Source organism: Lolium rigidum, chromosome 3 (genome assembly GCF_022539505.1).
Source record: "Lolium rigidum isolate FL_2022 chromosome 3, APGP_CSIRO_Lrig_0.1, whole genome shotgun sequence".
NCBI classification, from domain to species: domain Eukaryota; kingdom Viridiplantae; phylum Streptophyta; class Magnoliopsida; order Poales; family Poaceae; genus Lolium; species Lolium rigidum.
Window position 1 is genome coordinate 360,490,638 of NC_061510.1, and position 12,609 is coordinate 360,503,246.

General features: G+C 46.9%; 1 long non-coding RNA gene and 2 pseudogenes across 1 annotated transcript; 1 reads left to right on the plus strand and 2 right to left on the minus strand.

Moving 5' to 3' along the window:
- Nucleotides 1-3,056: 3,056 nt before the first annotated feature.
- Nucleotides 3,057-5,430, minus strand: LOC124700417 (annotated as a pseudogene).
- A 402-nt stretch (nt 5,431-5,832) lies between these two features.
- The window catches only part of LOC124697308, a 17,148-nt pseudogene continuing 10,371 nt past the window's right edge, over nt 5,833-12,609 (minus strand).
- Nucleotides 8,008-9,549, plus strand: LOC124704154. The gene is made up of 2 exons (XR_007003480.1): nt 8,008-8,707; nt 8,793-9,549. It is a non-coding gene; the product is annotated as an uncharacterized LOC124704154 (long non-coding RNA).

Genomic DNA, 12,609 nt, shown 5'->3' on the forward strand with positions numbered 1-12,609 from the left:
TGGCTATCAGAGGGTGACCAGTGTAGTCGCCTGTAAAATTGTCATCAAATCCATAGAACTTGATTCAGAATTTTCTTAGACCTATTACAGTTAGCCCTCTACTTGAAACTCTTGGATGAATAGTAGTCTTGGAGATATTTTTTTTTTTCCAACCAGGCTTCCACCCCTTTCCATTGCATTTAACAGAAATATATTCTGAGAATTACAACAAAGAGAAAGTGGGTAGGGAAAAGGAAGGTTAGAAACAAAGTTCAGGAGGCAGTACCAACAACCAGGGGACAAAATAAAAAACCTGGTACCACCATCTAGAGTTTAGAAACAAAGTTCAGGAGGGACTACCAACAGTCAGGGGACAAAATAAAACGAAAACAGCTAGTACAAGTTTTTGGCAGAAGGAAAAGAAGTAGCGAAGCTATCCAGCCTCCAGCACATCACGTCCTTGTGATCATCAGCAGTGAGTCCAGACGAAGAAGCTGTGAAAGTAGTCTTGGAGATAACAAGGACATCGAGCTGTACAACTTCCGTCCTTGAAAACTGGAGCGAAACGAAGCATTTCAATCAAACTGGAGCCGCCCGTTCAAGTCCCAACGCCTTTTAATTCCTACGCTGCCATTCCAAAGACGCACCTACAGTCACCGCCCTGTTCTTTCGCCTACCAGAATTTAAAAGGCATCCTGTTCTTTCGCCTGCCAGATTATAAACAGATCCAGGTTCTCAACTCAAGGCAGCTCAACCCTCCCAAACCTGAACCATTCCATCTCCTTCACCATGGCAGCAGCCCCAGACTGGTCCTTGCTCCCGTCCGACCTCGTCCACCGCATCGCCGACTGCTTCCTCGCCACCAACGACATCGACTACTACATGGACTTGCGCGCCGTCTGCAGCAACTGGCGCTCCGCCACCGACGACCCCAAGCGCAACCCAGACCACCCTCGCTTCCGTCCCCGGCAGTGGATCGTGCTTGACGACTACGTCTACAGGAAAGTCAGCACGCGCCTCTTGGTGAACACCGGCACCGGCCGCTTCCTCCGCAAGGAGCTCCCGCTGCTCGGCAACTACTATGTCATCGCCACAACGCTCGGTGGATTCTTCGTGCTGGCCGACTATCACTACCCTCATGCTGCTCACGTCCTCCACCCTTTCACGGGCCACATGATCCACTTCAAGGCGGCGATGCCCTCCGACGTGGTGGATGCTGCCGCTGTCGTCGGATCCTCGCCCACCCTTGTCCTGCTCTGGCACTCACAGCATAAGCGGTACGTGGCTGATCCTGACAGCAAGTATTTCGTTGAGTACGAGGATGAGCACGCTTATCCTCTGATCCGGATGGCCATCTTGGGCGGCATGTACGCCGACGGCGAGCAGAGACCGGTGCCACCGCTCCCAGCCGCTGCGACGGACAAGATCTTTGATCTGATACGACAGTTCTCCGTCGATCCTTCCCAGATCTTCACGGATGACATTATCGAGCATTTTGCGGTTGATGATGCTCCGAAGATCGGGAGCCGCTGTTTCCTAGTGCAATCTTCAGGAGAAGTGTTAATCATCATCAAGCTGCGGCAGCAGCAGGGTATGAAGGTTTTCAGGATGGATGCCGGCAGAGCTGCGCTCGAGCCTGTGAAGGGCATAGGCAGCCGCGCCATCTTCATCGGCTACCGTAGGTGCCTGGCTGTTGTCAATGCTGATAAGTTCCCATCTGTTGAGGCAAACTGCATTTACCACATAAGAGGTATGGATCCCGCCTCTGGCGTCTACCAGTATGACGTCTACAAGTATGCCCTCAGGGACAAGGAAGAGGTATGTTGGTCAGATCACATTCCCAGCATACGGGATGAGGATGACACCTCCGTTCAGCTCCTCTTCAGCTACACCATCAATGTCCGGGAATCTGAACTTGCATTTGTGAATATGCGGCGAGTGGACTTTGATCTAGAGGAGTTCTTCTCTAGTTATGGATGTTGATTTCTGTGATTGAATCGTCCGGCATACTAGTAGGGTTTTCATGAACTAGCAGGATTACGTTTCCTCTGCAGTTATATGGATTTCACTATGCCAGTGTTCTGGGCAAGAGGCAAGTCTAGTTACTCTAGGGAGGTATTGCATACCGTGCAGCAGGTATCCAATGTTTATATCTGGTTTTCAATGCATTCTGGCGTTAAACTCCCTAAGCAATGAAATGTACTTTTGGTTCAAATTTGTTTCCACTTCTTGATTTGCAGTTCAATAGCTGAGCATAATCTATAGAGATGACACTGATCTCGCTTAGCCGCCATCAACTGTAATCAGCTAGAATTCTTTATCCTTTTGCACTTCATTCGCCACAAATAAGATTTCTAGGATCACACTCCAACAGGCTGATTTGTATGGGCTTGGAGTCTGAACATGTTCAAGTGGTTTCATGGTTTTTGGACTCCAGAAAAACAACACAATCGCTAGGGATATAAGCCAACAGAGAAAGCCGAGAAAGATAAGTAAAAAACACAGTTGGAATAATAAACCACAGAAACTAGGGATTTCCATGCATATAACGCAATAGCCGATTAAGATGGGAACTCTGGTTTGCAGGCTGGCATTTGTCTTGCACCCCTTTGGTAAATGCCAGCACAGAACGCCAGACAGCATGTCACAGCAATGGCAGACGGTAAAGAGTGCATCACCTCTAGTTTTACAGTTCCCAATGACACAAGATTTAATTTTAACGCAAAGCTTGATGTTATCTAACGATGAATTGAACCTGACGGATTAGCACTTGGATGGCATGACCATCTATCTAGGTAGCCCCTCTTAGCCTCGAGACGACCTCTTGCATCAAGTATTTTGGTTCGTTGGCAACCAAATACTGAAATACGCATCAAATAAGTAGCAAGGGCCATCACATATACCAGTCCAGCCCTCCAAATGTCAGATGTTAACCAATTGCTGGAGTGAAAAGATATATCTCAGAATGAAATTTATGAATTTACATGGTTTTACATATTTCAATAAAAAAACAGAAGTAATATCTACTCAGATATAGAATATAAGCAGGTACGGATTTGACAACCACAGTGCACATATTCTGCACCAACTACCAACATTAGACTTGCCAGTTTGTTTAGGTGCATTCCTACAGTAAGCCACTAAGCCAGTAACTAACACCTCTTAGCATCTCAGAGAGAAGCATGAAGAGTAAAAAAATAAAGTTCAACATGTGACGTTCCACTACTAACTCTCGACGACATAATTCATGGGGTGGAGGGGTTTGTTACTTGTGTAGTTGCGAACTGTTGCATTTATCCCTAGCATCTTCAATCTCACCTCAAGCTTGTTTTGGGTCAATCTTCTGGCGGTAAACAAGCCTAGATCAGAAAAGCTGGATTCACTTTATATTTTCTTTCGCCCTGGCACTAAAAGGTCCATTTGGGCCCTGAAAGGTTTGTATACTGGAGTACATGCTGGCAAATGAGCTTCAGATTTGGAACACAGTGTCACTTTGCCCATGCCTCCAGATGAGGTGCCAGTAGCAAATACTGCAAATCGGCTCCATTTTCAGCAAGACCAGTATTTCCTTATCGGCTGCTTCATAAACCAACTGGTCCCAAGAACAATTCAATCAAGTGAAGATCCAGTGGCACATTACCTCTTTTGCTCCTATGTCAGTTCAACTGGAGAATTCTTCATCATCAACAGAATCCGAAAGGTCGGAATGTTCTTTAGATTGATCCCGAACAGTCCACCTCCCGCTACTCCGTTTTTGCCCTCTCTTTTTCTTTGACTTAGGCTTCTCTTCAAGATCCCTCACCCCACGCCTCTTATACATTTTAAAGCTGACATGTCTCTCCTCCGCCATCAACCTCACCTTCTCAGTAATTTCAGCAGCAATCTGTCTGTTGTACAGCTTCTTCAGTCCCTTCATTAGCTTTGCAAATGTGTCAGGCTGCGGCATCAGCCCTGCCTCAAGCATGTCCAAGCAATACAAGCAGGCCTCCTTGACATGTTTCTTCGCGTACAGCGCATGGATCCAGATTGTCCATGCACTCACATTTAATTCACAACCTTTGCTCAGAATGCAACCCCAGACATCCTTTGCAAGCTCGAGTTTCTCATCTCTGACCAACGCATTGAGGAGGTCCTTCAGCATTCCATACTGCGGTGCGACAAATAGGCCCCTCCCAACCATGTCTTTGAAGTAATTGCACGCCTCGACCAGCGACCCCTGCCCAACAAGCCCATTCACCATGATCGCGAACGAGTCGACCCCAGGACTGAGCCCGCCATTCTCCATCTCGTTCCACAACGCCACGGCTTGTTTCGTCTCTCCGAGCTTACAGGACAACCGGATCACCACGTTGTAGATGCTGAGGTCTGGGGGGCACTTGCACTCCCTCATCCTCTCCATCAGCTCCAAGCACTCCTCCAGCTGCTCCTTCCTCTCATGCGCCACAAAGAACCCAAGGTATACGGCGGGATCCACCCGCAGCGCGTCCCTCGACATTGCGTCCAGGAACTCGTACCCCTGGGCTAGCCTGCCGGCCTTGCAGAACGCGCTGACCAGGGTGCCGTACGTGACGGAATCCGGCGTGCATCCCTTCCTACGCATTTCAACAAACACCCGCATTACCTCATCAACCCTGCCCCTCGACCCGAGCCCCTGCATCAGGGTGGTGTAGGAGACGGCATTGGGAGGGCAGTCCTGTCGATCCATCTCCTTTGTTAGCTCGAACGCGTCCTCGAACCTGCCGTCGGCGACGAACCCCGCGAGGAGGGTGTTGAAGACGACGACGTCCGGGGCGACGTCCGCGGCCTTCATGCGGGCGAGCACGTGCTTGGCCTCGTCGAGCTTGCCCTGGCGGCACCAGCCGTAGAGCAGCGCGGTGTAGTGGCGGATGGAGAGCGGGAGACGGGTGTGGAGCTCCTCGACGAGGCGCTCGGCGGCGGCGACGTGGCCGGTCTTGGAGAGGGACTCGAGGAGGGAGAGGAAGAGGGAGGGGTGGTCGTGGTCGGGGCGGGAGGCGAGGAGCGAGAGCGCGAAGGGCAGGGCGCGCGGCGGCGGGAGGCGGCGGAGCACGGGCGAGAGGATGGAGGAGGAGAGGAGGTGGGAGGGCAGCGGCGCGAGGAGGGCGGGGCTGGGCGCGGCGGACGCGCGCGAGAAGTACTTGGCGAGGAGCGCGAGCGAGGAGGGAGCGGCGCGGAGGGCAGCGACGGCGAGCACCAGTGGAAGTAGTCGAGCGCGAGGGAGGACGCGGCGCCGCAGCGGCGGAGCACGGCGTCGAGGAGGCGCGGGGAGGTGGCGTCGAGCCCCGACGCGGACAGCGCGGAGGCGAGCTTCTGCGGGTCGGAGCTGTGGCGGCGGAGCAGGCGGTACGCGAGCTCCGCGGAGGAGGCGAGGGTGTGGTCGCTGGCGGCGCCGGTGGAGAGGCGGCGGCGGAGAGGGGCGGAGAGGCGCTGCATTTTGGTGGTTCGTCCTCGGTTTCCCGGGGCAGACTGACCTGACGCTGTAGGCTGTAGCACAGCACGCGGGAGTTCAGAGTTCAGAGTTGAAACTGACTGAAGAAAATGCACAGGTCATCTGATAGTATTTTTTAAGAAATTTTGCAGGTTTCTATGGTATATACGGAGTATAATACACTATTTTACGAACACTTTGATAATCTTTTCAAAACTTCGATGTGTCTCAACCCAAGATTAGACCGGATGCTCTTGCTGCATTACTACGCTTGGAGCTTGGAGCTCGTCGCCACCAAAGCTGATGAACCATTCTGAACTGTAAAACTGGGACGTCTCACAGGAATTGACAAGCAATTCTTCACCAATAATAAGCACCAAACAACTGCATTTCTGTAACGATTATACTTGTTTGAAGATGCATCATTGCTGCATAGCAACTCAGTATATACAAGTTTACAACGCTGTTGAACCGCTCAACCGAATAATAAAAAACCCGCTATGTACTGATACTTTTTATTTCCATCAGATCTTTAGTTTCCGCGCAATTAAATACTAACCATGAGGTGTACATCACTGGAACACATAGTCCCATCTCAGGTGGCAACAAAATTGTTCGATCCTTGCCCAGCCTATGGTCAAGTCGCTAGCTACGCAAACAGAAACACGCTGTTTGTACCTTTGTCGACAATATCCTAGTCTATATCAGAGACGTGTGCTTTTCCAAGAACAAACTCACAGATAAAATTTGCCTGTAGGCCCGCAGGAGCCACAGAAGATTCTTCTTGGCCATTCACCTGATGCCTGATGGCATGGCCTGCAAGCCGCGTATACAGGGTTGTAACAACAGAGACCAAGCTATTCCATGGAAGAGCCAGTCAAGCTGGATATACGCATCAATTTGCGTTATTTTTCCTCTCAAGTTTTATTGCCTCGTAAGATTTGACAACCTCCTTGAACTCTTCTTCTGCTATCTCTGCTCCAGACAAAACCTTCATGGTATTAGTAACTATACATCACAAAAAACTGCACATGGAGAAACACAGTATCCATGAAGAAATGAAGGAAGGCATTAACCACCTCTATTGTCTTGATTTTGATCAGGATGGACCTCCATTGCTTTGGTTCTAAAAGCACTCTGCAGATGATGACCCAAAGTCAGAAAACAAAACCACATTGGTCAGACGTGACAAACATAGAAAAAGTCCTAGGTCCCCAGATCTTAGGGAGGTCTTTATTACCCTAAAAAAATCCTAACTATTTGATGAGTGGAGGTACAAGATTCCTTTCAGTTCTTGATTTTGGGAACGAATCCTGTTTTCTGTTGATTTAACCATTCACCAATATAGCCACCACTTATTCCAAATATTTCTCAACCCAACCCTCTCACAAATTAACCATCAAACAGGCTATACGACTGCTTAGGCCGCGTTTGGTTGAGCGTATTTTAGCCAAAACAGCTGTAAGAAGCCGGAACACTTCCCCTAGTCAGCGCTTGGTTCACCGGATATTTCTCTTCCCCATTTTTTTCCCACGCGGGTTTCACGCGATGACTGACCCGTATATTTCACGGAACCCCCATGCTCCAGAAAATACCGCCGTTTTCGGCAGGCACAACAAAACGACGCATGACGCTTTTTCTCGACAGGGTTTCAACTGACATTCCAAGCGCGGCCTTAAGAATTTCCAGTAAGGAAATGCGAGGGAGAGAACAGAAAGCACCTAAATACATTGATATGTACTTCAAACAGGCTATACAACAGGTATCAGGAAATGTGAGGGAGATAACAGAGTTGGCACACAAGTGGTTTTATTAATCCTACTCATAATCAGCTTCCCTCAGAAACCACCTAAATACATTGATATGTAACTGGAAAAGATTTAAAACTTAACTGATTGCTTCAACCAAAGGAGAAGCAATCTTAAACTTTGGCAATAAACATCAGATTTGCAGTAAAGGTGCTAATTTTGATCTTGACATCGAACTTCTATCAAACATCAAAGTTCTTAAAGGAAATCCGATGGAAAACCAATATAAGTTCTTAAAGTGCTTATTTTCCACAGAAAATCAATTCAGCGTGACAACTTAGAGCTCTTTTACGGTGATTGGCACGGAACTTTAGTTCCGTCTAATCGAATCTGGGTTCCGTCTTATGTATTTTTTCCTAACCGTTGATTAAATTGGTGTGTAACTTCTATAATACTTCAATAATTTTAACTGAACGTTTTGAAGGTCAACTCTTGAAATCATATATAGTCAGGAAAAAAAGATAATCAATCGTGCTTCATCTCCAAAACGCACACGCCGAGCCGCCGCCTCCACTCCATCGCAGACTCGAGCCGCCGCCGCCCCTCCCTCCGTCGCGGCCGCCAGACGCCGCGGCCGCCCCCTCTCCTCCGTCGCAGCCACCAGCCGGCACTGCCGGCCCATCTCCTCCATCGTAGGCGAGCTGCCGCCACCCCCTCGCAGACGCGAGCCGCAGCCGCCGCCGCCTCCCTCCGTCGCAGCTGCCCCCTCCCTCCATCGCAGCCGGCAGCCACCGCCGCCCCTCTCTTCGTCGCAGCCGCCAGCCGCCGCTGCCCTCACCGGCGCAGCCCCCCTCACCTCCGTCACGGGGATCGTCGGGAGAGTCAGCTACAGTCTAACTCTCACGGATCTGTATCCTGATTCAGACATGCATTTAAACAAGTCATTCATTCACTGGGCAAAACAGGAACTAGGGTCAGGAGCTTACGTAAATTCTCAGTTAAGAGATGTGCATGCATATGTTCAGTTCGCAGCCACATATACATGTTACATAAAGTGATGCTGGATGAGAAACTGATTTCTAATGCTCTTGTGCATGTGCATACTGACACTACCACACCTTATGTGTAATGGTTAATTGCAGCAATTCAATGATTTTTATACTTATCAGGTAACTAAACTGCAATAAAACATGCATACACCAGTCAACATATGCCTCACTATACCGATACTGAAACCTGTGGGTTCACTATACTGATTTTTCTGACCAAAACAAGCAATCGAACATACACAAGATCTCTGAACACTCAGTTTTGAATAATTTTAACTGAAACTGCGTATGTTGCCCCATAGAACTGAGGACCTCTCCTGCTAGCCTAAACTTATTATCACAGGTTGTCACCATTTATAAGGACCTAAAATTCCTTCTTTTTTTTTTTGTGTTTCTTCTAATTCCATGGTTCTTATTGTTTCCTTAGTTCTGAGTAACCTCTCAGGACATGTGTAGAATCAAAGAATTCAGGTCTTCCAACCAAGGTACACCCCGCCAATGCACTTGATCCTGCTCCCCCAGCTAAATCTGTCTCGATTGTTGACTGTGTTGTGTTTTGATGTGTCCCAGGTGGCTTCGTGGAGGCGGCAGGCGGCAAGGTCTCAGACTGGCAGCAACATCACACCATCAGTGTAATGCTTCCACTAGAAATAATAATGATACGGTCCTGTTGATTTTCAAGAATCATCCCAATATCTCAGTAAAGCAACTAGTACATCGGAGGCTCAACACAAAGTTGACACCTTAAGGAGATGAATCCATGCTCTGGAAGCACAGACAGTGATTGCATTTATGAACAACACCAAGCTACTGAAGGATGTTTTATTTAAGTTGGAGGCCCGTGGGATAAAAGCTATCGAGCTACATGGAGATCTTGGGAAGCTTGCAAGGTCAACAGTCTTGAAAAACTTCAAGAAAGATCTTGGGAAGCTTGCAAGGTCAATAATCTTGAGAAAGTTCAAGGGAGGTGAATTCAGATTTCTAGTCACGAACGAGTTTATTAGAAAAATGCGGAAGCAATTAGGTGTGCACAAGTGCATGTGGCCAGATTAACGTTCATAAGGAGGAGTACTTTAGTTTCTCCAAGCAGCGTTGCTTTTCAGGAGAATTTAGTCTGGTTATAGTTGCCAGTAACCATTTTTGCTCCCCAAAGTTTGTATACATTGGAAAATACTAGCTTTTCCTTGTAACGTTTAGTTGTTTTTCTTATGAAGGATAGGCATTGAGCTCTACTATTTTGTTTTGATGTGCCCCTCTTATGGAGCCATATTGCGATTTGTAACTACTGGGAATGCCTTAATACTACCCTGGTCCTATGTATTTCAAATTGCTTGGCTGAAATATAAGAGAAAAAACCAAGCTGAATATCCTGCGGCTAAATCGGATAGAAATTTATTATAGTAGGTTTGTCACACCGTCAGTTGGAGCCGTATTCATTGAAGTAAGTCTGTCACATATAGTTTTCTCTTGGCATGCAACAGTTTTGCCACTGCAATGCTGGACTTCTTTAATTTAGGCTAAACATCCACCTCAATGAGTAGTGGGAAACCAAGAGTGCGTCTCTGCGTTCATCTGCTGGTATCTCAACGTATTCAAATTATACATCCCAATGAGCAGTAATACAAGCTTACTCGGAAGCAAGGCCGCTAACTAACTAAAGACAATGGTATCCCACTGCGAAAACTTCTCCATGGTGCCCCAGTTGTCAACCTGACCAGTCAATTTTCAGCTGAAAATCCAATGAAGATCACACACGAAGACACGCACACATTGCGGTGGCAAACCATCAGCATTCAGCACTGCAGTACAATTGGCACCCATCTGAACATTGCGAATGGGGTAGCTCAAGCTGTATGTGCTGCTAGAACAGGACCGATGAATAAGTTGTGATCGGCCATGAGGCCCGCGCTATGCTGCGCCAGATAGATCCCCTTGGCGGTGGCCCTTGTCTGGTTGGAGAAGGAGTCGCTGATGGCAACAGCGGTGGGTTATGAAGCAGGGCTCCACGTTCCCAGTGAATCCCATCTTCCTGTAGCTGCTGTTCAACCCACGCGGGTGAAAGTGGAGGATAGAGTTGTGTACTGCCGTTGTCGATGATGACGGCTGGGCGCAAGGTGGGTTTCATCGCCCGCTCCTTTCTCGCCTAGCGCCAGCGGCGGCGGCGGCCAGAGCCCAGCCCGCCACCGATTCCCCCAACCTGGCGCCCCACCTCCCTCCTCGCCTAGAGCCGGCGGCTAGAACCGGAGCAAAACTACCGCACCAGGATACCGCTGCCGCTCCTCCCCTCACGGGCCACGTCCTCTCCGTGCAGGATAGCGGGGTAAAGAGAAACCGACAGTGAGAAACGAGTTGGGATGAGTTCATCAGGAGAGATTTGCAAGATGTGTATTGTTTGTTGCTTTAAGATTCGCACGGTTTCATCTGATGATTTGGCTGTTCGAAAGGACGTCCGTTTTTTATAATTTTTACAAAATGTATTAGAGGATCCGGTCCCACGAATTTTGGTTCCGGTCCCATATTTTTGGTTCCGTTGGTTTGGTTCCGTCTATTTAACACCGTTAGATCAGGGTGGATAGACGGTTATTAAAAATACCAATCATTGTAAAACTTGTAGACAACTTAAGGATCTTAAGGTCAGCTTAGATACTTTATCAGCAATATATGATCAACATAAAAAACAATCAATATCGGCACAATATGGAAGATGACAATGCTAGGTGGGACAAGTTCAAATCATACTGAACAGAGGACTAGAGGTAGAGCAGGGTGACAGGATTGCGATACCTTTAGTTCCGCATCTGTGTATGGTGTCCCTCGTGACCTATAAAGAAATAACATGGCTTGTGAAAAAAATAGTATAGCTTCAGATAACATCATCATGCTCATAATAATAAAGAACAATTTCAGGGTTATATATGCTTTTTCAAAGCACTTCTAAAGCTATTTTCTTAATATAGCAACAATGTAGAAACCTCTTCGTTTGAGCAAGAACACAAATATTCTACTGTAATTGATAAAGAATAAATGCAACTGATTCCTAAGCACAGCATAGCAAGGCAATCCTCATAGGAGCGTCGGGTGGCTGCAAGATGCTTCATCATGTACCCTGTCTACTTTCTACTAGCAGAGGCCCATTAAGGTATGTAGTCAAAGACTCATAAAAATTGGCATTACTGAAGCAAAGTAGGTCTGCCTATTATTCTTCAAACAAGTGATCGACTAAATCCCAAACACATCATAAAGGTGAAATAACAAAGATTAATTATCAGATTGACATATCAGCTAGAACAAGCAAGCATAATTGGTAGTGTTGGGGTGCTTGGGTGAAAAAAAAATCAAGTTAATAGATGAGAAAAATATGAAATGGTATGTAGTAGAGCTTGCAAATCTAACCAAATGCCTCAGCTCCCTTCCTTTGAATCTTGCAACATACAGTCTGAGGTTCTTAGCATTTTTACTTTGAGGAATTATAGTGCATAGCAAATCAATTGAATCACTCATAAACACACTCCATTTTTAATCCTGTGTAAGGAACTAGAAAGTCTCTTGTGAAGGTATGACCATGAATAACCAATAGCCATGCAATAAGCAGATTAGATGAAAAGGAATATACGAGTTAGAGGTTTAAGCAAATATGGAAATACCTGTCAAGACCAAGAACTGAATAATGATGTGACATAGGATAACCCCTAGGTCCCGTTGGTGTATATGTCCGTTTATTTTTATTTTCCGAGTTAGATGTATCAGACGCTAATACCGGTCATCCCGTGGGATGTAATTATATCCACACAGGGGGCCATTCTCCTTCCAACTTTCATAACTATTCCTGAATTTGTTCCTCTCTCGGTTGAAAACACTTTGCATGTGCCTTATTCTTTGCTGGCCAAATTGAAGCCAACAAGAAGTCGAGTATACTGAAGGAGTAAACAGAGAAAGTGATCTGAATGCACTTGTTTGAGAAACTAAAGCTGAGGCTAGGACATAGAAGTCACTAATTTAGCACAATGCAATTTCTCACGAATATACATTACATTTCTCTGCAGGCAATGTTACGAAGCATAACAACATATAGACAGCGAGTGTAACTTCCAAAATTCTTAAATTCTTAAGTTATACACTTTACATGTCTATCTTAATTAATAAAAGGTTCAATAGTGCGAATATAGTTCAACAAACTCACAACTCTCTCCTGTTCATCCTCAAATTCCTGCTGCATACGTTGATGATATCTTCTCCTAGCGTCCTCACGAAACTTCCACTAGAGCTGTTACTTGTCTTCCTCCAAGCTGATGTTGTCTGCACCTTATTCGGCTTTCGAAGGAAGAGCGAAGAAAAAAAGAGAGAGGATATAAGTAAGAACCTCAAAGTCAAAACGCATTGAACCTAG